At 34.7% G+C, this 26,874-nt stretch overlaps 1 protein-coding gene and 1 long non-coding RNA gene across 4 annotated transcripts in view; both read left to right on the top strand.

Moving 5' to 3' along the window:
* Positions 1-26,874, top strand: part of LOC137571863 (gamma-interferon-inducible lysosomal thiol reductase) — a 197,293-nt gene that overhangs the window by 300 nt on the left and 170,119 nt on the right. The gene's annotated exons all lie outside the window — the stretch shown is intronic.
* On the top strand, positions 10-25,620 carry LOC137571878 (uncharacterized). The gene is made up of 2 exons (XR_011031493.1): positions 10-54; positions 24,625-25,620. It is a non-coding gene; the product is annotated as an uncharacterized lncRNA (long non-coding RNA).

Below are 26,874 nucleotides of genomic sequence, written 5' to 3'. Positions count from 1 at the left end.
TTTTAAATGAAAAATAACAGCTAACAGTATTAGTAGTTCAATTGTACATTTAAAGTAATTAAAGAATATTCTTTAATATAACAAAGAAACTTATCACCACTTAATTTTATAACAAAATTAGATATGTAAATAAAAACGGAAAAGCTATGTACATACATACATACATATGTATGTATACTATGTATGTACATTTATACTTAAAATATCAAAGAAGCTAACTTTGGCTGGGGCATAATATTTTTACATGATCCAAACTCTTTCTGCAACTCAAACATCAATGAACATACATATGTACATACATACATACATCAAACAAAACCTTCCAAATATCATACCATCCCCATCCCCTTTTACATGCATGGCATGCTGCCATTGGCACGCATCCACTTACATATGTACATATGTACATACATATGTATGTCCAATAATTGTTTGCAAAATGAAAAAAGTCACAAGTTTAACTTCAACATCGAAAAATAAAATAGGAGGGCTTTTAATACAAACAATTTGTATAAACCTTTATTAACATACATAGGTAATAACTACATATAAGAATAAAAAAAAATGCAAAAACTCAAAGAAGGCCACCAAAGAAATATAAAAATCAGCACAGAGGCAATCTTGACTCTGTCTATTAATTGTTTGCAAAATGCAAACTCTCTAATACTTATTATATCCTCCATTAGCTTCCAGTACTTCTTGGAGTCGTCGCGACATCGACGATACGAGGCATTCAAGTCGCAATGTTCGGGTATTTTTTGCCATTCCTCGTTAATATACTTGATTAAGTCTGCTTTAGATGTAGGGCGACGTTTCGCTACCTTCTTCTTCAGCAATGCCCACAAATTCTCAATGGGATTGAGATCCGGACTCTGTGGGGGCGTGTCAATCACTTTATGACAATTATATAATAGCCAAGTACGACACAGAAGTTACTTATGCTTCGGATCATTATCCATATACGTATATGTATGTATAGTTTGTATTTCAGTTTGCCCGGGTTTTCATGATCAACGAAGCCAAAATTGTGCGCACTTGTTGTTAATTCCTTCTTCAAAATGTCCAAATAATATTCCTTTGTCATTATTTCGTTGAATATTCGCAGCTATCTACATAACTCTCGGAGGCTTCTATCCGGTTTATTTTTCTTCACTTTTATAATCTGGGAACAATCTCGTCAAGAAAGCTTTCTTGGTCTGCTCTTAGAACTGTGCAATTCCCGAATATTGCGCTGTCTTATCATTGCTATAATTAAAATTTACTCATTCTATTAAATTTTTATCAGTGCCATTACAAAAATGACAAATAATAAGGACGTGTGATCTACAGAAGCTAATTTTTCAAAATAATAAGTGCAAAAAAGACCTGGAAAAAATGGTGAAAACTTGTTTTGGGTTTTGACGTTCCGTTAGTTTTCCTTTAGCCATTCTTTGACCAGGGTTTGCATTTTGCAAACAATTAATAGACAGAGTCAAGATTGCCTGTGCTGATTTTTATATTTCTTTGGTGGCCTTCTTTGAGTTTTTGCATTTTTTTTTTATTCCTATAGTTATTACCTACATATGTATGTTAATAAAGGTTTATAAAAATTTTTTGTATAAAAAGCCCTCCTTTTTTATTTTTCGATGTTGAATTTAAACTTGTGTGACTTTTTTCATTTTGCAAACTATTATTGGACATACATATATGTACATATGTATATACATACATATGTATGTATGTATGTAGTTTATGTACCCTTCAGTACCGGTCGCCGGAAATTCCTCTGAAAATCATCGGATTTCGCTACCTTCTTCGTCAGCAATGCCCACAAATTGCCTCGATTTGTTAGATGTCGCCTCGGAATTTCAGGGGACAAGCCATACAAATTTGCGGCGACGCACAGTGGGGCCTTCTGGCATTTAGCATTGCAAAAATCATAGCGTTTAAACCAATAAATCGATTTCAAAAATTTAAAAAGCATATGATAAAGAATACCTTAAGCTTCAAAATGAATGTTTGTCAAAAGTGCTGGGTATTCGTGGTGCTGTAATATTCAAGGTCAAAGTCAGAAAATATTTCCAAGTATGTTTTTCCTTTAAAAATGGATCGAAACCCGATTTTTTTCAATCACAAATGGAATTTTTCATTGTTTTAGACGACTATGTAACATTTTTTAATGTTTTAATTTGATTTTTTAACATAATTACAAAAAGAAAAAAAATTTTTGTAATTTTTTTTTTTAGGTTAATTTTGAAAATTTGCTATTGATTTCTGATTTTCTTCAAAATAATTTTCAATATTTACATCAGTATCTAATAAACTCAACATTTCGGGACTATAGTTGCTATTTTCCAAATCCTTTCGTGATCGCACGTGTCTCAGTGATGCAATAAGTGGGTCCGAAGAGGCTGCTAGCATGTTAAAAAGGTCTTCATTTTGTCTAACACGATAAGTTTTTAATGTATTAGTGTATCTGAACCTTTTGTAGTCCTTGTTTTTACATTCCTGTGCTTCTTCGGATAGCTCTCCAAGTGGTAAACACTGATATTCTATTAAATCCTTTCCGTGAGCCAAAATCCTATGTACCGTTGGGGTAAGTTTTTTTTGCGGATACAATTCAGTCAAAAGATGAGCAGTCTTTGAAGTATATTCGGCAAATTTTTCACCATTTACCATTTCCTTGCAATTTATAACATTTAAGATAACAGCCAACCGTTTAATGATCTCTTGACTAACCCCTGTTATAAAAGATGTCACTTCATAATTTTCAAAAATCTCCTTGAAAGATTTCCATCATTCGTGTTTCGGTATTACCCTTTTTGTATTAATTACATAGGTAAACAACTTAATATTTACATCCAATTAGGTAAACGGAAATAAAAACGACCAACCCACAAATAGGACAAACTTTTCATCAACTTAAATAACAAGTCTTGTCAATAATAAGTCTTGTCATTTTTTCCAAAGCAGGTAATTAGCAATTTATCATTGTAGAAAGGCATATATGTAAGGTAGTATTTGCAAAACAGCATTACGCAATGTTATCATTTAAATACAAAGAAGCTACAGGCCAATACGCATGCGCTCTTCTTCTTCCTTAAACCTGCAGCGCATTTTTTAGGCGAGGTTGCCTTAGTTTTATGGCTTACGCATCGCTGTCGCAGGTCTCCGCATATTGGGACTATATACATCTGATAGGTAAATATTTCACCTACCTAGTGTATGTAGTCCGGTATTGATACTCGTTGAGTCTTGCTAGTTTTATTCCATCAAAGTTCAAAAAATGCCAATATTTAGTACATTTTTTAAACGCTTCTAGTTCAATAACTATTTAAGTAATTATTAAAATTTATGAAACATGCTATTAATAAAGAACATACTTTTCAGATAAAACCAAAAAATCCAAGATCGATTGTTGAAATCGCCCAATATTCAGTTTTAAAGTTGCGATTTTTTTTAAAAATTATCATTTTTTCCTTTTCACTAAAAATGTCTCAACTTTGGGCGCCTCTAGCACCCATAAATCTCAACCGATTTAAAAAATTTTTCGGATTCATAATCTCTGAAGTATTTCCTATCGATTGCATATATAATTTTTGCCAAACGCGATCATGAAAAAACGTATTTTTGCAACGCTATCCGAGCAGAGGCCCAACTGTGCGACGTTTGGCATTGCATCTCGATTTTTCGGCGACATGTCGACGGAATTTCCGCTGAAGACGAATAAAAAAGTCGCTCGTGTGCTCAACGAAACTTGCGGCGACTTGTCGCCGGAAAATCGAAGTAAAATATTGCTCGCGTGTTCAACGGAACTTTCGGAAACATGTCGACGGAATGTCCTAGCAAAATAGTGGTTGAATTTTCCATCGAAGATGCGGCGACATGTCGACGCAATGTCCTAGCGAAATTATAGCTCGCATTTACAATCGACGTTGCGGCGACATTGTCGATGCAATATCCTTGCATTTTCCCAAAAATAAATAAAAACTTGATTTGATTTAGTTTTTTAACATGCATTATTTTAGTTTTTATTTAATAGCATACTTATTTTAATTTCTTTACTTCTATTCTTTAACATATTAAATTAAATATTAATTTTTATATTAACATTTTCTTACGTTTTTGATTGTTTTTGCTTAGTTTTTGATTGTTTTTGACTAATTTACGTTTGTTTGGCTTGTGCCGCCTCATCCGGAATCAAATTTTGGATGGATTCTGAAAATAATAATCAAAGAAACGAAAAGTGCAAAGCGACGCGCGCAGAAATTGGAAAAACAAGAATAACAATGCACTGACGAACGAGTATACAAAAATCAGCTTGCTTTACTTCTTCCAATTTTTTTTTTTTTTAATGACGACATGTGCGTCGATTTTGTCTTCGACGACATTTGGTACTGAAGAATAGAGTTGCGTCTGTAAGTGTATGCGTGTGCTCTGTTCGAGTAATACCTTCCATGGTACTATCACGTAAAATTAAAAAAAAAAAAAACGTTAAATCGAGAGCAAAATTTCCACGTACATGCATATCTCGTACTTGAAATACGAGAGACCATACATACAAATTTGATTTTTTCAATTGGCTCCAAATTGGAACCTGGGGCTAAATTGGAAATTTGTGTTATGCAATTTATCTAAGTTTTACTTTACCTAAAACCTTTTCTTAGCGTCCGAAGTTGTACGATCAATTTTTAACAATTTTTACATGTGTCTTTTTTTTTTGCCAGGTCCGAATTTTAAGGCTTTATATCAAAATTAATTTTGTTAAAAAACCGCTAGAGATACGCCCACAAAATTTACGGCACATCATCTCGATTAAAATGACCAACCTAAAGCTATAAATTAATGCATCAAAACTTTTCACCAATATTATACAGACATGTTCAAAAGTATTTGAGCAACGTAATATTTTTTGCACTTTGCACTTTAACGGATTTTGTTGTTGTTGTTAGTCTGATATGCAAAGATGCACACCGTTAGAAAGTTTAGTCTGTCTAGAAGCAAACGAAAGAAGAAAGGAAAAAGATAACGGTACATATGACAAAACTAAAGCAAACCAAAATTATTTGAGCACATTTTATGTGTGTCATAATTATTTGAGCAAAAATTAATTTGTTTTTTTTTTTTTAGTGTTTTATTAACAATTTTCAAACAAATTTATTTTATTACTATTCAATAAAGTTTATAACTATCAAACAAAATATTTAAGAAAAAATAGAAACGTGTAACATCGCCTTTAACATCGATAACTTCCTGCAGTCGAGCAGGAATAGAGTTTACAAGATTCCGCGCAAATTCCATGTTGACCAAATGTTTTGAATATCCTTTATTCCTCCTTTATGCGATTCCGATTTGGATCAATTGTCCGATGATGCTTTATAAAAGCCCACACATTTTCAATAATATTAATGTCTGGGCTCTGTGGTGGCCATTCCAGCACAGCCTGACCTGCGCCCCTTAAGAATTCGGTTGGAATTCATCCTGCGTTGTCTGGTTGGAAAAAGTGGGCTGCCAGAAGGAAATGCATGCTCATTTAAAATGTCTATATATCCCGTTTGGTTTAAAGTACCTTCGATTGGTGTAAGGTTTCCAAACCCGTAGTAGCAGACACATCCCCAAAATATTACGGTACCTCCTCCAAATTTGTTCAAGGGCTGCACAGCCTTGTGCTTTTGACTCTTTCGAAGGTGCATAAATCGCTTTCCATATGAGCCTTGATATTTAAAAGCCGCCTCATCCGTCCACAATACATTGTGCCAAAACTCTACAGGCTTTTGTATGAATTTCAAAGCAAACTCCAGTCGTTTTACTTTGTTTGATGGGCTTATGTTAACAATCTTCCGGACCACGTACGTTTATATATTAATTTCTTTCATCCTGCAATAGATAGTGGAACTGCTGACTTTCTTTTCAATTAAATTTTCTGATGCCGCTGCGCCTTTTAAAGGACTTATTGATGGATTTTCTGCAATCTCTCCCAATATTCGTCTGCATTGCCTCGGATCAAGTACACGATTTCGTCCGGATCTTTTTAAATTGTTTAAATTTACTTGGTTTTCATTTTTTTTTGTTCAAAAAGTACACAGTATTACGTGAAATTTTGTATATCTTTGCCAAGGCCGATGCGGAGGTTCCACCCTTGAATTTTGTTACGATCTCCGATCGAACCTCAACGGAAAGTTCTTTGGTTTTCACCATTTTAATTTTGAGACATCAGCAAATTAATATGACTGCACTTTGCGGACGCAATCAAAGAACAAATGTTACTTTTGCACTGCTTAAATAATTATAGCACACATAAAATGCGCTCAAATAATTTTGAACAGAGAGCGGTAATCTTTGGTTTGCTTTAGTTTTATCATATGTACCGTTATCTTTTTCCTTTCTTCTTTCGTTTGCTTTTAGACAGACTAAACTTTCTAACGGTGTGCATCTTTTGCATATCAGACTAACAACAACAACAACAAAATCCGTTTAAGTGCAAAGTGCAAAAAATATTACGTTGCTCAAATACTTTTGAACATGTCTGTATAAAAACCGAATGAAATCTGAATTTAAGGTAAAAAAAAATGTCTCAAATTTTTTGCCGCCACTGTACATATGTATCTTTTAATCAATCCACAAACAACTGTGTCTTAGTTCTTAAAACGTTAATTCATGGCCATACATACAACCATTAAAAAAGAAATGCAACCAAAAGCTAGAAATATGTTAAGCTTTTAAATTTTTGTTTAAAATCACGGATAATAGAGGTAATCACGGTTAACAGTGACAATGGATGTGGTTCATTTCTTTTATCAAGATCAAAGTAATCCGATTCGCCACTAGCCAACGGCCAATTCTGCCCTGCATCGCATAGTAAAATACGTTCATACGCATATTTTACATGTTTCTAGTCCGATTTCAATAAGTTAGTTTGGTAAAAATATATAAAATTAATTGGTCTGCAGAATTTGGTTGCGATAGACAAAAAATTGCAGCTGGCAATCGATTTTTTCTAAATTATGAAATTATGAAATACAAATGTTGCGCGCATACTAAAAAAAATCTACATTTTAAATTTAGTGACTTTAGCTTTGTTAGTTTTGGAGAAAATCTGTTTTATTTAATTTTTGGGAGTGGAATTGGGCGTGTCAAAATTTGTGGACGTTTTACCCCGGCGAGTGATAAGCACGGATCAGTTAGTAAAAATTTTGTTACGGCATTTCGACTTTAATTGTGATGTTATATTTAATGAGTCATGGGCGCCAAATACAGTTTGCAGAGCTTGTTATGCCATTTGGTGTACCAATGATATGGTACAATCCAGGAGAACATGACCCAAAAAATTATGCTTGTGCCAACAATGTGACTGGACTTAACAAAAGTCTACGTCTCCGTTCCGAGTGTGCAGCTGCCCCTGGACCATGCCGAAAATATGCCAGTACCAAAATATCCAGACGCAGACAATGTTAGTCTTTAGTCCGATGCGACTGCATTTGATGATTACTCCGAGTATATCCCCGAACCATCAGTATCAAATCACCCAGTTCTTATAACACAAAGCAAATTGGATCAAATGTTTGCAAAATTAGAGTTAATGCAGAGAAAATCAGAAATGTTAGCATCTTTTTTTAAATCTAATAACTTGTTAGCAACAGGTACAAGAGTCCCAGTGTATCGAAATCGCAAGGAACACTTGAAAAAGCTCCAGATGCTACACTGGCCGAAATATGTTTTTGGACTAATCAAATATTTCAATTCGAAGAAGATGAAAATCAAAATGAAGAAGTGCAGAAAGTTGAACGCTACGGAATGGAGTTATCCACTAACGAATCGATTTACTTTGATCTTGATAAAGGAAAGGAACCACAACCAAAAAGAACATGTTTCTAATTTTCTATATTTCTAAATATATTTGTTGTATTAAGTGAATCTTGATATTATTCTATCCAAAAATAGTTATATATTAAAAATACTTCCAAAACTACTCTAAAAAAGGGCTTAATTGTAAGTTTTTCTAGAACTGTAGCTGAAAAAGTAATTTTGGGTTATATAACATTCATAAAATGAATTTATTTAACCATTAACAATATTTCTACATTAAATGAGGATGATTTAGGTCGTAAGCATGAAGAAGAAATCGATATATAAGTCACATTTAGCTCATATGACAAACTAAACCAGAGGGCGGGGGCTAACTTTGAGCGCGTCAAAGTTTGTATACCCTTGCAACTTTTTTGGTAACTCTTTCCTTACCTATTAGCCATCAATGTGGAAGAACGTTTTATCTAAAAGGGCTTATGTTTGCGAAAGAATGGCCTACAATCATAGGAAATAACGAAGATATTGACCAAAGTCACAGTTTTCCACCGATCGTTCCTATGGGAGCTATATGATATAGTCACCCGATCTTTATCAAATTCGACACAGTCATTAACAGATATACTAAACTAACAAATGTTTAATTTGAAAGCAATCGCGGTAAAAGTAACGAAGTTATTTACAAAAGTCACTGTTTTCGCCCGATCGTTCCTATGGGAGCTATATGATATAGTCACCCGATCTTGATCAAATTTGGCACAGTCATTAACAGATATACTAAACTAACAAATGTTTAATTTGAAAGCAATCGCGGTAAAAGTAACGAAGTTATTTACAAAAGTCACTGTTTTCGCCCGATCGTTCCTATGGGAGCTATATGATATAGTCACCCGATCTTTATCAAATTCGGCACAGTCATGAACAGATATATTAAATTGAGAAGTGCTTAATGTGAAAGCAATCGCGTTAAAAGTAACGAAGTTATTTACAAGTCACTGTTTTCCACCGATCGTTCCTATGGGAGCTATGTGATATAGTCACCCGATCTTTATCAAATTTGGCACAGTCGTTTATAAGCGTAATAAACTCTCTAATACTAAGTTTCACGATAATAACATAGAAAATAACGAAGTTATTGAGAAAAGTCACTGTTCGTGACTTTGGGGTTTGTATGGGAGCTATATGATATAGTGGTCCGATCCGGCTGAATCCGAGATATACAACGCCTGCAGTATATACAAGCCTAGGTGCAAAATTTCAGCTCTGTAGCTCTTACGGTCTAGGAGGAGTTTGCGTTGATCCAGACGGACGGACGGACGGACGGACATGGCTATTTGAACTCGTCTCGTCGTGCTGATCAAGAATATATATACTTTGTATGGTCGGAGATGCTTCGTTCTATGCGTTGCACACTTCTGACCAAAATTAATATACCCTTTTTGCAAGGGTATAAAAATAACCCCAAAATGAAAAATTTCAACTCGCTATAAAAAAAAAACACGAGCTAACTGTGAAAAACCCAAATAGGGTTTTGCTATTCAATACATGTACTTTCAGGAAAAAAAGGTCATGATTTGATTTCAATAACCTTTAATTTGTTGCATAGTGTTATAGCCAATCACCACTATCAGCAGAAAGCACAATGTTTGCATTAAGCGATTTGTTCTTAGAATAATAGCATTATGAAAATTTTGCAGTAAGTAAATAAAATTCTAAAAAAACACAACATGAAAAGCTGTTTTCAATTTTGATTGACGGTTAATCGTCAATCGTGATGCATTTTATGTGACTGGCACTATTCTTTTCTTTCTATTTTATTCACAATTTACTATATTTTGTCTTAATAGTTCCGCAGTACTGTTGTAAGTGGGATCGTTGACACATGTAGCAATGAATGAATTTTTCATACATATATTTTCATATCATATGCCAATATGTACATATACTCTCACTCACACGACTTTCGGGAGCAGAAACAAATTTTATATGTGAAATAAACCAATGAAAATAAATAATTTTGCAGATCATCACTAATAATTTTTTAAAGTATTTATACCATACACCCATAGGGTGAAATGGTATATTAAAGTCGCCAAAATGTATGTAACAGGCAGAAGGAAGCTTCTCCGACCCTATAAAGTATATATATTCTTGATCAGGATCAACAGCCGAGTCGATCTAGCCATGTCCGTCTGTCCGTCCGTCCGTCCGTCTGTATGAACACGCAGATCTCGGAGACTATAAGAGCTAGAGCCACCAAATTTGGTATGTATACTCGTGTAGTATGCACATGTTCAGCATTAATTGGAATTTCGGCCACGCCCCCTTACGCCCCCAGGAATCACATAAAACTGTTTTTCTTAAAAAGTATGACAGCTAGAGACATCAAATTTAGTTTGTATACCCGATTAGTTAGTGCGCAGAAATTAACTGTTCAAACTTTTTGCCACGCCCCCTTACGCCCCCAGGAATCACACAAAACTGTTTTTCTTAAAAAGTATAATAGCTAGAGACATCAAATTTGGTTTATATGCTCGGTTAGTTAGCGCGCAGAAACTAATTGTTTAAACTTTTTGCCACGCCCCCTTCCGCCCCCGGAATTTACATAAAAGTGATTTCCTTAAAAACTATGATAGCTACCGACATCAAATTTAGTATGTAGACTAGCTTAACAGACGCGCAGATATTGGCTATTTAAACATTTTGCCACGCCCACTTCCGCCCCCGTAAATTAAACAAAACTGATTTTATCAAAAACTAACAAAGCTAAAGTCACCAAATTTAGTATGTATACTGGCATAGTATGCGCGCAGAGTATATAGTATATTTTCATATTTTGCCACGCCCACTTCCGCCTCCATAATTAAGAAAAAACCGATTTCCTCCTGTAGTTTTTTGACTATCGCATTCAAATTCGGCAGACTAATTATTCTTATCTATTTCTACAAAACTACCAAATTTTATTGAAATCAGACTAGAAACATGCAAAATATGCGTATGAACGTATTTTACTACGCGGTCCACAAGGCCAGAATTGGCCGTTGGCTAGTAGCGGCGCTAGAGTGCTCGTGTGTTCGTAGAGTGAGCGAGATAGCACATACTATGAAACATGTAAAAACAATTTAATAGACATACATTTGGTTTTCGAAATTTGAAATATTTGTTTCACCTGGTGTATGGTATACCCAAGTCGACGAGTCGACTTACTTGCTTCATTTTAGAGTACTATCGACCTGTTTTTATCTGTTGAGAAAAAACTCCAAAAGATCGGTCAATCACACGAATATACATGGCTTTAGACATCATTGATAACAATCGCCAAACTCTGCGAATCGTGTAAGAATTTCGAACTTTGATTTTTGGAGTAAATTAGAAATGTTAATCTTTATTTGTAGACTTATGATTTTTCAAAATTAGCCTCGACCGTTTTTTTAAAAAAAATGATTCTTCTGAGTCACTCACACGACTTTTTTTCCAGTACAGTTTTCAATGCATTTACATATATAATTTTAGTTAATACATTAGTATTTCAGCTATTAATACAAACCAAAATATAAAAGGGATATTCATTAGGTGTAAACAACTAATAAACCGTCTATTCATTTTATGTAATAGAAAAATATATATGAATTTATTTTCAAATTGTAATTGCTTAAATAAGAGAAGCACATTTTCAAGCATTTCTTGTGAAGATATGAATAATCTGGGACTATTTTGAATTGTATATGTATATATTTCGATCCGTAGCAGGCTTTATGAAGGCTAAGGCTTTCTGAAAAAAAAGGATTTGCGATGTGCACGGTGCTGGGTTACAGGATCATACGAACCAAAAAATTAAATTGCTGTTTAAAGCTAAAAGACATCCGCTGGTAATGAGGAATCTTTTTTTTGGTTTATTTTTTTCACGGTTTTAAAATGAAAATTTTGGATTTCTGAACAATTTTTGACTAATTTTTAATTCTAAATTTTTAAATAAAGAATAAATAAAACCTTCATCACGACCAGGTTACAATCATGGACAAAAGTATTTTGACTTCACGTTATCAAGTTTAAGTGTGGCTGGACAAAAGTATTTTGACATTTCAATGTTGCTTAACAGAAAGTGAGATAAATTTAACTTTGATGAAAAGTAATGACCTTTGGCATTAATGACCTTTTGTAAGAGTATAGGAACTGATTTGACAATTTTTAAAGCGTTTCCAAGGATATTTCCTGCCAAAGTCTTTGAACATCTTCAATCTAATGTATTGACTTCGACATCTCTTAAAAACTTAGGTATCATATGCGCCTTGTGGCATGGAGCGCTGTCCTGTTGCAGCAAAAATCCCTGTCCAATGAGCCTGTCACCGGATGTAAATGCATTGTCATTTAGGACACACAAATATTTGTCCTTGTTCATTGTTCCATCAACTATGACCAAATCGCCCACATCATTAAGGACGATCCTCTGCCATGCGATACTCGCTCGCACACAGGCCTTATTTTTGTGCGATCTGGGCAATCTGCAATAAACTTTATTTTCCGATCCAAGATACTCAAAAGCCCTTTCGTCTGTCCATAATACTTGTGCCCAAAACGATTCTGGCTTGTCTAAATATGTTTTGGCGAATGTTGACCTTTTGAGCTTATTTTTTGGTGAAATAAAAGGAATTGGACGAGCAATATAGGTTGAAAAATTGGCCTTAAACCGTCTTTCGACAGTTTTTCTACTTATTGGTATGTTTAACTGCTGACTTAGTTCAATGGATGCTGCTTGTGGTGTAATTAGCAAATTTTCCTTGAATTTTCTTAATATTATGCGGTCTTAAATAGGCTTTGTCTTAAGTGGTCTTCCCGTTCGGACCTTATTTTTAAGTGGTTCATTATTTTTTTTTGCTTATTTATATAATACTATATAGTTTGTTTTGGCACTTTGTATAATTTGCTAAGGTTATCCACAGAAATACCTGCATTATACATTGTGACCATTTCATTTCTAATGAATTCACTTAATTAACGCGTTTTGCCCATATTTAAACAAAAAGAAAAAATCAAATATACAGAAACACCAACTATTACTCATAAAGATAATTAAACTCTTTTAAAAAAATTAAAAACGTTGTGTGTAGCGCGAAAGCATCAGCGAAAATCAATATGAAAAGCAATGTCAAAATCCTTTTGTCCAGCATAAACTTTAACTCAAATAAGTACACCAACTTCATTTTTATCGTTATCACCGCAAGCTTTTCGTTTCTTATAAGCGTTGATACTATCTCTCTATTAAAAATTTAAAATATTCCGTTACTCCTCACTTTCCAGAAAAAAAGCGATTTAACACTTAACAACGTTAAGTCAAAATACTTTTGTCCACGATTGTATTTACGTGTAGAATTTTTGTAGAAAAATTTGAAAACGATCGGTCAAGTGGTTTTTCCGTTAAAGCGCTCCCCGACTTGGAAAATGCTGTTCGTCAGAAAATCGACTAAATGTTTTTTATACTCGAACAGTTTTACTGAAGGCCAATCAGTTGAAGCTCTCTATCTTTGTCTGTTTAATTTCGATTTACTAAATATTTTCACACAACAGATTAAAAAAAATTTGAAAAAAACAATTTTTTTAAACCTTATTTGATTATCAGTTTTTTAAAATTTGTATTATCTAAATTTTAGTTAAAAAGCGCGATTAATAACTAAGCAAACACTCACACGATAAACTTTCGAAATAAATAAATAAAAAAAAAGAAATAATAATATAATAATTATTTTATTTTTATGATTATTGATCCAATTCAACGTAAACAATAAATTTTGATATTTGTTTCTCATAAAATATACACGTTAAGACAAAAAAAACGACAAAAAAAAAATGATCTAACAGAACAGCAATTGTTGTGGAATTGGCCGTGGTTTTTTATTATTATATATTTTTTAGAGAGCTTTATTGTTTTATTCTTTTAGGCACGTTTTTCTTCGCCATTGTTTTTATACAGAGTGTGACCATCTCTTTTTACAATAAAAATGATAATTGACTTATATGTATACTAGATTCATGAACAGAAATGGTATTTTTCGGTAATATAGCTTAAATATAAATAAAATGGTATTTTCTGCGACAGCAATATTACGGTAAATTCGTAATCATATAGCTATTCTTATATTTTTTACGGTTAGTTCACTTATCTAAGTTTAATTAAAAAACAGAACCTTTACGTCCTAAATATTTTGAAGAGTAATCTCTTTAAAACGTAGCAAGATCACTATACTTCCAAACTTAACTTTTCTTACAAATATTTTGTACATCCAAAAATTTAAAATTGAATTTCTTAATAATTTCGATCCTACGGCAGCGCTGCTTGCTTACTACGTCATTCGTCATCGACAGAGCACAGGAATACACACATAGACGCGACTGTATACGTAAGCGTGCGCTGCTTTGCTTAGGGAATGAGGGAAGCAGAAAGTTGTTATGTTTTGTTTGTGTATTGATGAATTGAAAACAAAATTTTGACATGTTCAAAAGTACATATTTGAGCAACGTAATATTTTTTTGCACTTTGCACTTAAACGGATTTTGTTGTTGTTGTTGTCTGTCTAGAAGCAAACGAAAGAAGAAAGGAAAAAGATAACGGTACATATGACAAAACTAAAGCAAACCAAAGATTACCGCGCTCTGTTCAAAATTATTTGAGCACATTTTATGTGTGTAATAATTATTTGAGCAAAAATTAATTTAATTTTTTTTAGTGTTTTATTAACAATTTTCAAACAAATTTGTTTTATAACTATTCAATAAAGTTTATAACTATTAAACAAAATATTTAAGAAAAAAATAGAAACGTGTAACATCGCCTTTAACATCGATAACTTCCTGCAGTCGAGCAGGAATAGAGTTTACGAGATTCCGCACAAATTCCAGGGTCAATGTTGACCAAATGTTTTGAATCTCCTTTATTCCTCCTTTATGCGATTCCGATTTGGATCAATTGTCCGATGATGCTTTATAAAAGCCCACACATTTTCAATAATATTAATGTCTGGGCTCTGTGGTGGCCATTCCAGCACAGCCTGACCTGCGCCCCTTAAGAATTCGGTTGGAATCCATCCTTTGTGACATGGCGCGTTGTCTGCGCATGCTCATTTAAAATGTCGATATATCCCGTTTGGTTTAAAGTACCTTCGATTGGTGTAAGGTTTCCAAACCCGTAGTAGCAGACACATCCCCAAAATATTACGGTACCTCCTCCAAATTTGTTCAAGGGCTGCACAGCCTTGTGCTTTTGACTCTTTCGAAGGTGCATAAATCGCTTTCCATATGAGCCTTGATATTTAAAAGCCGCCTCATCCGTCCACAATACATTGTGCCAAAACTCTACAGGCTTTTGTATGAATTTCAAAGCAAACTCCAGTCGTTTTACTTTGTTTGATGGGCTTATGTTAACAATCTTCCGGACCACGTACGTTTTTATATTATTTTCTTTCATCCTGCGATAGATAGTGGAACTGCTGACTTTCTTTTTAAGTAAATTTTCTGATACCGCTGCGACCTTTACAGGACTTATTGATGGATTCTCTGCCATCTCTCCCAATATTCGTCTGCATTGCCTCGGATCAAGTACACGTTTTCGTCCAGATCTTGTAATTTGTTAAAATTTCCTTGCTTATCCATTTTTTTGTTCAAGGCCAATGCGGAGGTTCCACCCTTGAATTTTGTTACAATCTCCGATCGAACCTGTAAACTGTATGTGTATGCGTGCGTTGCTTTGGTTAGGGAAGGAAGGAAGAAGAAGAACAAATTGTAGTATGAAGAGTAAAATAGTTTTATAGCGGACGTTGACGATACTATGCGCAGTACGTTCAAGTGGCCCCTACGTCACCAGGACATGTTACGCGCGAGCCTGTTACGCGCGAGCCCAAGCAGATAACTGCCCACCTCCCACCCGACCGACCGAGGGGTGCAGCCGTATAAAGCACGTATAAAGCACGAATCGCGTGGACAAATACACAATAGAAAAAACAGACAAACAAATAATACTATAGCTATCTATTAACTAAATGGGATAGGATAGATGTTTTAAGCATATCAATAGAAAACTCTGAGCTGATTACAGGGAATAGAAGGTTGTAATCAGAGCAGAGGACCCTAAAAGGTTCATGCATAGCATAGTTAGAAGAACAACGAATAAGGGATAAAGGTATCAAAGGATGTCTACTCCGTCTACATGGTACCGACAGATTCACCTGAGCTAATAACTCAGGCGAGTCGATATCACCAATTAGGAGCTTGTGCATAAAAATGACACCAAGCATAATTCTACGGTGAGTTAGGGACGGAAGGTTAATCAAGAGAAGTCTACTAGAATACGAAAGCAAATTGACATTGCGATCCCAGCTTAAGCCACGAAGAGCAAATAGCAAGAACTGCTTTTGAACGGATTCAAGTCTAATCTGGTGCGACTCATATTGAGGTGACCAAATGCAAGATCCATACTCTAAAATAGGACGGACAAGCGAAGTAAAAAGAACTTTAGTTGTATAGGAGTCATCAAATTCTTTTGACCATCTGTTAATGAAACCCAGGACACTCATGGCCTTTGCGACGGTGGTGGAAATATGGGTATTAAAATTTAACTTATGGTCCATAAGTACGCCCAAATCATTCATATTATTTAGACGTTCTAAAGGACTATTGTTCAAAAAATAAGTGACCAGTTGAGGAGAGTTACGGAAAAAAGTCATTACCTTACATTTGGTAGTGTTAAGATTTAGTAGATTAAACTGGCACCAGGATTGAAAGTTTTTAAGATCAGCTTGTAGCCGACTAAATGAATCTGTATCTTTATGAGTAAGACAAAGTTTGACATCGTCAGCATACATAAGCACACGCGAATGAACAATGACTGATGGAAGATCGTTAATAGTGTGAAGAGCAGATTGCCAAGATGACTACCTTGAGGTACACCAGAAGTCACAGGAATGGAGCGGAAAAAGAAGACTTAAAAAGTACCTTCTGTTTTCTATTTGTTAAATATTCACGAACCCAAGATAGGAAAAGGGGTGGAAACCCAATGTCGCTCAGCTTAGAAAGTAATAGGGTATGATTAACAGAATCAAAGGCTTTGCTAAAGTCAGTATATATTACATCAGTTTGTTTACCATTTTTAAACCCCTTGGTAATTACTGATGTAAATTCTAAAAGGTTAGTGGTTGTAGATCTACGTTTCACAAACCCATGTTGGGATGGCGAAATAATAGAGCTGCAAAAATGTTGCAATTAAGAAGTTATAATTTTCTCAAAAGCTTTCGGAATAGCGGACAATTTTGAGATACCCCTGTAGTTAGAGGCTTCGGACTTTTTGCCATTTTTATACAGAGGAATGATATACGACTTCTTCCAAATAGATGGAAAAGAGGAAGATTCGACAGACAATAGAAACAATTTTAAAATGGGTCTACATAAGGTGTTTGCACAAAACCTGAGTACACATCCAGGTAGACCATCTGGCCCCGGAGAATAAACAGGTTTAACTAGTTTAAGTTCGCTAAGAAGAGAACTTTCATCAATCACTGGATTAAAAATGCAATTAGCCTTTTCTAAATGATAAGGATACGGACTTGCTCGATATTCCGTTGAGGAATAAGTTGTTTTGAAAAAACTCGCAAACATATCGGCAATTGCCTGATCAGTGCTTGCTTTTTTATTTTGAAAAGACAAAAAAGATCGCACGTGTCTCAGTGATGCAATAAGTGGGTCCGAAGGCCACTTCGCACGTTAAAAAGGTCTTCATTTTGTCTAACACGAGAAGTTTTTAATGCATTAGTGTATCTGAACCTTTCGTAGTCCTTGTTTTTACATTCCTGTGCTTCTTCGGATAGCTCTCCAGTTGTTAAACACTGATATTCTATTAAATCCTTTCCGTGAGACGGCTAGATGATTGAGCATTTTTCTGCTTCGAATCTTTGAATCTCGTATACTCCTCAAGCCAAACTTAATTTTTTCACGAAATTTGCCAGATTTCTGCCGCTTGCGATCCATTTTCGCCTTAAGTTATAGTGTGTATATTTGATTTTTACCTTAAGCTCCGTTCTAGCGGTTTCATTGCGTAATGCTGTTTTGCAAATACTACCTGATGATAAATATGCCTCTCTATAATGTTAGATTGAGGATATACAGAGTAGGAAGGGGATTATACAAGCTGAATTCTCTCGGAAGCTAAGTCTGAAAGTTGACTGCCCAAAGCACGGATACGGAAACACGAATGATGGAAATACTTCAAGGAGATTTTTTGAAAATGATGAAATGACTTCTTTTATAACAGGTGTTAATCAAGAGATCATTAAAAGGTTGGCTGTTATCTTGAATGTTATAAATTGCAAGGAAATGATAAATGTTGAAAAATTTTCCGAATATACTTCAAAACTGCTTAACTTTTGACTGAATTGTATCCGCAAAAAAACTTAACCCAGCGATGCATAGGATTTTGGGTCACGGAAAGGATTTAATAGAATTTCAGTGTTTACCAATTGGAGAGCTATCCGAAGAAGCAGGAATTTAAAAACAAGGACTAGAAAAGGTTCAGATACACTAATACATTAAAAACTTCTCGTGTTAGACAAAATGAAGACCTTTTTAACATGCCGGCAGCCGCTTGTGACCCACTTTTTGCATCACTGAGACACGTGCGATCACGAAAGGATTTGGAAAATAGCAACTATAGTCTTGAAATATTGAGTTTATTAGATATTGAAAATTATTTAAAAAAAAAATCAGCATCAATAGCAAATTTTCAAAATTAAATTAAACAAAAATTTAAACATTTTTATTTTTTACTTTTTGTAATTATGTTAGAAAATCAAAATAAAACATAATAAAATGTTACATAGTCGTTTAAAATAATGATGAATTTCATTTGTGATTGAAATAAAACCGGGTTTCGCTCGATTTTTAAAGTAAAAACAAGCTTGGAAATATTTTCTGACTTTGACCTTGAACACCAGCACCACGAACACACAGTACTATTGACAAACATTCACTTTGAAGTATCACTTAAGGTATTTTGTATCATCAGCTTTTTAAATTTTGAAAATTGCTCTGTCGGTTCAGAAGCTATGATTTTTGCAATGTAAAATGTCAAAAGGCCCCACTGTGCGTAGTTTAGATTTTCAAACGAAGCTGTAAAATCTTTTGGGATTTTGATAGAATTCAACCCTACAGCGCACGATATAATTATAGTAGCATTGAGTATTTAAGAGACAAAATGGAGATTTCGCTACGCCGTAATTTACATAGTCAAGCCGAGAACCTGTTTTTGTGAACCTTTTAAAAAATCTCGATTTAATGTTCCGGAGGTTATACAGCAACCAGGTGAACCAGACCGGCGTCAATACGCAGATAGTAGACATTCACATAAGAAACGCATTTTTCGATTAAGAAAAGAATTAAGAGCAGGGTAGAAAATAGTCACTGCACAATTTATATCACAGCATTCGTTCCTATGGAAGCTATATGATATAGTCACCCGATCTTGTTTAAATTTGGCACAGTGTTTAACAGATACATAAAACTGACATAAGTTTAGTTTGAAAGCAATCGCGTTAAAAGTAACGAAGTTATTTACAAAAGTCACTGTTTTCGACCGGTCGTTCCTATAAGAGCTATGTGATATAGTCACCGGATCTTGATCAAATTTGGCACAGTCATTTTAAGTTTCACGAAATTAGCACAGAAAATAACGAAGTTATTAAGAAAAGTCACTGTTCGTGACTTTGGCGTTTGTATGAGAGCTATATGATATAGTGGTCCGAACCGGCTGAATCCGAGATATACAACCCCTGCAGTATATACAAGCCTACATGCAAAATTTCAGCTCTGTAGCTCTTACGGTCTAGGAGGAGTTTGCGTTGATCCAGACGGACGGACGGACATGGCTATTTGAACTCGTCTCGTCGTGCTGACCAAGAATATATATACTTTGTATGGTCGGAGATGCTTCGTTCTATGCGTTGCACACTTCTGACCAATATTTATATACCCTTTTTGCAAGGGTATAAAACACGAGACACAAGATACACGGCCTGTTTACTCTTCAACTACATGTCGACGCAGAAAAGGAATACATGGTGTATATGTAGTTGCGCCACGTCTCACATGTGTTGCGACAGGAAAATGTTTGTGTCGTACCAAGAAAAAAAGGCGACAATTAAATTAGCCAGTATAGCCACATATGTATATTGGGGCACCCGGTATAGGAATTGTTATGTTGCACACAAACAAAGGTAAATTAGAGATGAACAATGCCTCTTGTCTACAATTGATTTTTTACAAAAATGGAAAAGCTATGGTACAAAATAGTATTGGTAAAGTGGTTTAAGAATCAACACTGGAAAATGATTTGTATGTATGTATGTATATGTTGATGGTTCGTAAAAAGAAACCCTTAATATATTAGACAATGCAACGCATACAAATATTTGGCATAATAGAAAAGAACCTCTTAATTAACCTCTTATTAAACCTGTCAATTAAGTGACAAGGAACTAGCTCACGGTATGAAAATAAAACATTGTTTCAATAAAACTAATTGTGAAACATGTAATTTGGGAAAAATACATACATATGTATGTGCACTACTTTTCCCATTAAAAAAGGAGCGATCTACCAAAAAAAGTTTTGGAAGTTGTGCATACGGATGTCTGCGGACCGATGAACGTAACTTCATTAACTGGTAATCAATATTTTGTAACATTTATCGATGACTATTCTCGAAAATTTCACATTTATTTCAACAAAGCTAAGAGCGAAGTTTTTGACAAGTTTAAAGAATTCAAAAGTCAAACTGGTAAGAAAATCAAAGCATTGAGGAGCGACAACGGCACTGAGTATAAAAACCGGAGTTTTCAGCATATCTTGAAGAAAATGGTAAAGCGGGAATTAACCGTACCCTATACAGCGCAACAAAATGGAATTGCCGAACGTGCCAACAAAACAATAGTAGAGAAGGCAAAATGTCTCTTGACCCATGCAAATTTAGAAGAATTTTTTTTTTTGCGAAACCGATGTCCTGCAAAAGCCTTGGATGGACATACACCTTTCGAATTTTGGAAATGTCGCTTACCGTCGGTGAAGCACCTAAAAGTTTTTTGTATGTCGAGCGTTCGCTTTGGATAAAACAAATAAAAGGAAGTTCCACTCAAAATGAAAAGAGTATATTTTCATTGATTATTCCTTTGAAGTTAAAGAAAATGATCAACAACAGGATCTAGAACCGATCCAGAGAACCGAAGAAGAGACTCCACGAAGAGGACCAGGTAGACCAAATATTCTTCGTACTGGTTTGGTAGTGATATAAAAAGATTCAAATCAATATTTGTGGCTAAAGGCTGTGGACGGCTAGGAATTAACTCTCAAGATACTTTTTTTCCAGTCATTCGCTACGAAACTATTAGAATAAAGTTTGCTATAGCTGCGGAGAAAAATCTTTATATACATCAGTTTGATATATCCAATGCTTACCTGAGCAGTAATCTAGAGAAGGATGTTTACATGAAGCAACTGAAAGGTTTTGTCAACGATTCATACCCGAAAAAAGGTTCTCGAACATCAAAAAACACTGTACGGAATCAAGCAATCTGGAAGAATTTGGAATAATACACTCGATTCCATAAATGCAAACATGAGTCTTGCCCCTATGTATATAAAGAAAAAAAAGCTACATAGAGCCGTCTACGTCGATGACCTTTTAGCTATTTGCCCTGACGAAAGAAAATTACGAAGAAGATTGCAGAACGACTTAAATATTTAATTGGACTGGAAATTATGTAAGAAAGCTGCTTGATGCTCACGGTATGGCCAACTGTCGACCTGTTGAAACACGCTTAACCCCTGGTCTTACGGCTGATTTTCATGATGCGAGCTGCATCAAGGTAAATATAACAACAAATCGACGTCAAATTTTGTATCAATCATCTTGTCGTAAGCGCGTAGACATTAATTGTTTAAAAATTCAGACAGGCCTACCTCGCCCCCGAAAATTAAATAAAACTGTTTCTTTCGAAAACCACGCACACGGTATGGCAAACTGTTTGTTTAAGATATAACATCGTGTTCATCTGAAATGGCTTCACCAAACCAGATGAACCAACGAAATATTCAAAACATAAAAATAACAAAAATAAATCATAAAGATTCATATGACAAAATATTGCTTAACTCCAAACAAAACATGCATCCACACTCTGTGGAAAACACTTAAGATTGTAACAGCGGCGCGGTATCAAGCAGACGACGCTGAGTATGAAATATAAACAATTTTCAACCCCTGAAAAACGTGGGTCATTATTTATTATTTTCAAGAACAATTGTCGTCTCCTAGATTTTAAGATTTCATTTATATACCCAAGACTTTTGTAAATAAAATCAGTTCATATTTTGAATTCAACGAATGAAGATTGGGTTATTCTTCTTCTCCCTGGAATCCCTATTCACTGTTTTACTATAGCCTTCATAATCTAGAACCGATTGCCTGTCGCAATTTTTCGACTATCGAACCCAAATATAAAACACTAATTATAAATATCTACCAACTTGCCAAATTTTATTAGAATCGGACTAGAAACATGGAAAATATAAGCGAGTGAGCGCAATAGTATATGCTATGATTCATATAAGACTAATTTAATAAACATACATTTGGTGTTCGAAATTTAAAAAATTGGATGTATGGTATACCGAAGTCGGCGAGGCGACTTACTTCATTTTCAATAGAACTGCTGCTCCTAACTAAATGCATGTATTTGCAGCCATGGTGTCATAGGACAAGCCATTGACTAAATTAACTAAATTCTAATATGGAAGTAGTCTGTCAATAGCTTTCCATTTTTAAACATTAAAAATTACCCGATCGGCCCCAATTTAAAAACATTTTTTTTTAGACTAAAAGGAAAAAAAACACGGCCCTTGGTAAATTTCAAATTTTTGAAAATAAGAGCACTCCTAATCTGCATATTATTTATTTATTTATTTACGTCACCTAACATAGCAAAAAACAGATTAATTGAAGAAACGTGTGCTTATACGCAACCAAACATCCCCCACCCGGTTGGGGTGCTTTATTAGCACATGTTGCCAGCTATAGCCGATTTACAGCCAAAGTGGTCAGGGAAGAGATGCAAGCGGTTTCGTTGCAGGTTATTGAAAAGTAGAAAGCGCAGTGAAGTGACAGAAAGATGAGGAGATATAAGGTGAGGAAGGATGTTGGCAAAGAAGAGTATCTAGTAGAGTATCAAGTAGATTAGTAGAAATGACCTCACCGTTGATTAGTTTATGGAGAAATAGATTGCCAAATATAAGCCTACGGTTGTAAAGTGAATGATATTAATTTTCATTCTGTCTGTCAGAATTAGAAGGTAGATATTAATGTGAACTTAAGGTTCTTAATGCTTCTGTACCGATTCTGCACAACGTTTTATAAAGCAAAAATGACATGCTCTATTGACAACTGAAGATTTATGCAGATTAAAAGAAAGTTTTGGGTCAAAAAGGCGTAAGCCAAAGACTTTAAATTATGACATACGATCTAACAGATCAGACTTAATATAGTAATAAGCTAGGAACGGAGACAAGCGACAGTTTGTTATAAAGGAGCACTTTAATGCATTAAGGTGTAGTTTATTTACATGGCATCAATCAGAGAATGCATCGAGGTATAATTGTAGGTACTCTTGATACTTGGGCAGGAAAGTCGAACACATTTTAAGGATGCAATTATCAATATCATAAGACGCGGGTACGAAGAACACGTGATAGAAGATAAGATAGAGATATTACAGTATTCACTAATGCTAGGACATCACACAATTTATATGTGGCATTGAGGAGGCATAGCTGTTAGCTGCCTACTTATTAAGTCTGAATGTGGAAGGCAGTAATTTAGACCGTCGCACAGTGGGGCCTTTTGGAATTTTACATTGCAAAAATCATAGCTTCTCAAAGTCAGAAATATTTCCAAGCATGTTTTTCCTTTAAAAATCAAGCGAAACCCGGTTTTATTTCAATTACAAATGAAATTTATCATTATTTTAAACGACTAAAACGACTAAAAAATAAAATGTTTTTAATTTTTGTTTAGGTTAATTTTGAAAATTTGCTATTGATGGCTGATTTTTTTAAAAATAATTTTCAATATCTATTAAACTTAATATTTCGAGACTATAGTTGCTATTTTCCAAATCCTTTCGTGATCGCACGTGTCTCAGTGATGCAAAAAGTGGGTCCGAAGAGGCTGCCAGCATGTTAAAAAGGTCTTAATTTTGTCTAACACGAGAAGTTTTTAATGTATTAGTGTATCTGAACCTTTTGTAGTCCTTGTTTTTACATTCCTGTGCTTCTTCGGATAGTTCTTCAATTGGTAAACACTGATATTCTATTAAATCCTTTCCGTGAGGCAAAATCCTATTTACCTTTGGTAAGTTGTATATTTTTTTTTTTTTGCGAATGCAAACATAAAACGTGAACAACTGTTTAAGAATAAACATCGTGTTCATCTGAAATGGCTTCACCAAACCAGATGGACCAACGAAATATACAAAATATAAAACAAAAATAAGTCATAAAGATTCATATGACAATTATTGCTTAATTCCAAACAAAACATGCATCCACACTCTGTGGAAAACACTAAAGATTGTAACAGCGGCGCAGTATATAGCCGACGCTGAGTATGAAACATAAACAATTTTCAACCCCCGAAAAACGTGGGTCATTAGAATAAGTATTTTAAAGAACAATTGTCGTCTCATAGATTTTAGGATTCATTTATATACACAATGCTTTTGTTAATAAAATCAATTCATATTTTGAATTCAACAGATGAAGATCGTGTTTTACTTTGCGGTGCTGAAATCCTCTCATTTGTGGTCCTTCGAGAAAAACGAACTCTGCAGTTTTCCCCCACCAGTGGTAAGAGACTCAGAGAGTGAATCAGCTCCTTAAAGTCTGAATTCTTATGCAAGTATAAATGCTAAGATCAGCTTAAGGTTGCAAAATAAATTAACTCTTGTTTTACCCCACCAGTGGTAAGAGACAGAGTATATTATAAAAGCAAAATATTATTGCTTAATAAAAAGTTCGTGCGTTCGAATTTAAAGGCAGTTTGGCTAGCGGAGCAACTGTAGTAATTTCGGCGGCGGAGTGTTTTTGTATGTTGCGTATTGGAAGCCCTAATATCGAAAGTAAAAAAAATATATCCTCGCCCATATATACACAATAGGTGGTTGCAGGTGCAGCTGTAAAGCAAGATAGTTGCAAGGAAGAGGCAACTGGAGAACATACACGTGTACAATGAAATCTGGTGCGATGACCGGCACCGGTACCGCCTGAGCCCATAGGCCCTGGACATCAGCAGCTAACAACGAGCGTGAAAGGCAGGCCGTCTTTTACGCCTTCGAGGGAGCAGCAGCGAGCCAAACGGCGACGACCAGCTGATGCGGGGAAAAAGCAGTTGCAGATAAAAAATAAGAAATAATATACACACATACATATATTCTAAGATACAAATATTGTGAAATTGAGCGGAACCTTATCTGCCCGATAGCAGCATAGCCTGTAAAGCTATGCAAAATATTAGGTAGGAAGATCACTGCGATGATCCGATAGGGAAAGTTAAAAAAATAATAACCAAAATTGGTGATAAAAAAAAAATATAACAATATTTTTTAAGAAAGTTGCCCGTTGAAGGATCAAAAAAAAAAAAAATATATATATACATATATTGTAAAGAAGTAAAAATTTTCCATATAAGTAAATACATATTCAAAAAAAATATAAATAAATGTATTGTCACATACATACAGTGGCGGACACGAATTTAAGACGTTTCTTTTTTGTTTTTTTGGTTTTTGATTTTTTCGGATTTGTGTTCAGATTACGAACCGTAAGAATGGTCTTCATATTTTAATCCGTTTTTTTCACAGGTGCATTTGAACAAAGAAAAGTCCGTTTTTTGGGGGGCATATATTTAAGACGTTTTTCCCAAAATCTTAAATATTAAAGATAGACCTTTGAAAACTTCGTAGAAGTTGTAGATCTAGCAAAACTAACGTAAACTGCATACCACAAATTTTAGATTTAGCCCCAACTTTCGATTTGGAGCCGATTGAAAGTCTGATTTTTGTATGGAAATTTTTGGTCCTTTGGGCGAGTGCATTTTATGACACTAATGCATACTAAAATACTTTTTCCTTAAACTACGAAAGAAAGTGAATTGAATTTCCCGTCGAATGACATATTTTTTATTAAAATCGGATAAAAATTAGATAGTTTTTTTTGCCTATCAATATGGGACATTTTATGCAAAACTGCCCTTCTATTCTCCATCTCTTTCTTTTCTTGTACATACACCATAATATGGTGACCATATAAAATGTTCCCTACCAAAACTGAGAAATTGTTAGTGAAGCAGTAAGAGTTGCATAAAATGTTGAAGAAGATTGAAGAGATAGATGCTAGTAAGTTCATTAGCAAAATTCTTAATGAAGTAAGGGACATACAGAAGCAATGGATTAGTTACAATAGCCAAATGCTACGGAGTAGAGTAACCGAACACCCCTATATTTCAGATGGAAAATATGAGGAAGGTTTAGATATGATAGCCAGATTAATAGCCAAAGGAGAGGCAATCAGGCAGGGCACTGTTGATTCGGAAAACATTGAAGCAGATGCAACAATGTTAGATAATTCTGAGGACAGCAACGGAGAGTCGCGAGGAAATGTGACCTCCAGTAATGAGAACGCTAATGTTAGCCAGGGAAAATTGCAAGAAAAGGTTCGTCAGCTGCAGAAATATTTGGGCATGGTGAGCAAAGATTTACGTACGATAGACAATAGAACAGGCGAAATGTATGTTAAAAAAATAAAATTCTTGTTCAGGAAGGTACAGATGTGTCAAGCCTATACAGTTGAGTTTATAGGTAATGATATTTTTAAAGAGGTCATAAAAGAATTAGAGGTTGACCTTCAGAATACCTTGGTAGCGTTAGAAGAAAAAATAAACGATCAGAAAAATTTGAAAGTGAGAGGTGAACTACCGGTGTTGCCAAAAATGCAGGTACCTACATTTTT

This window comes from Drosophila tropicalis, unplaced genomic scaffold, assembly GCF_018151085.1.
Source record: "Drosophila tropicalis isolate 14030-0801.00 unplaced genomic scaffold, ASM1815108v1 contig_1024, whole genome shotgun sequence".
NCBI lineage: Eukaryota > Metazoa > Arthropoda > Insecta > Diptera > Drosophilidae > Drosophila > Drosophila tropicalis.
This window is presented reverse-complemented; position numbering and strand designations above follow the sequence as displayed.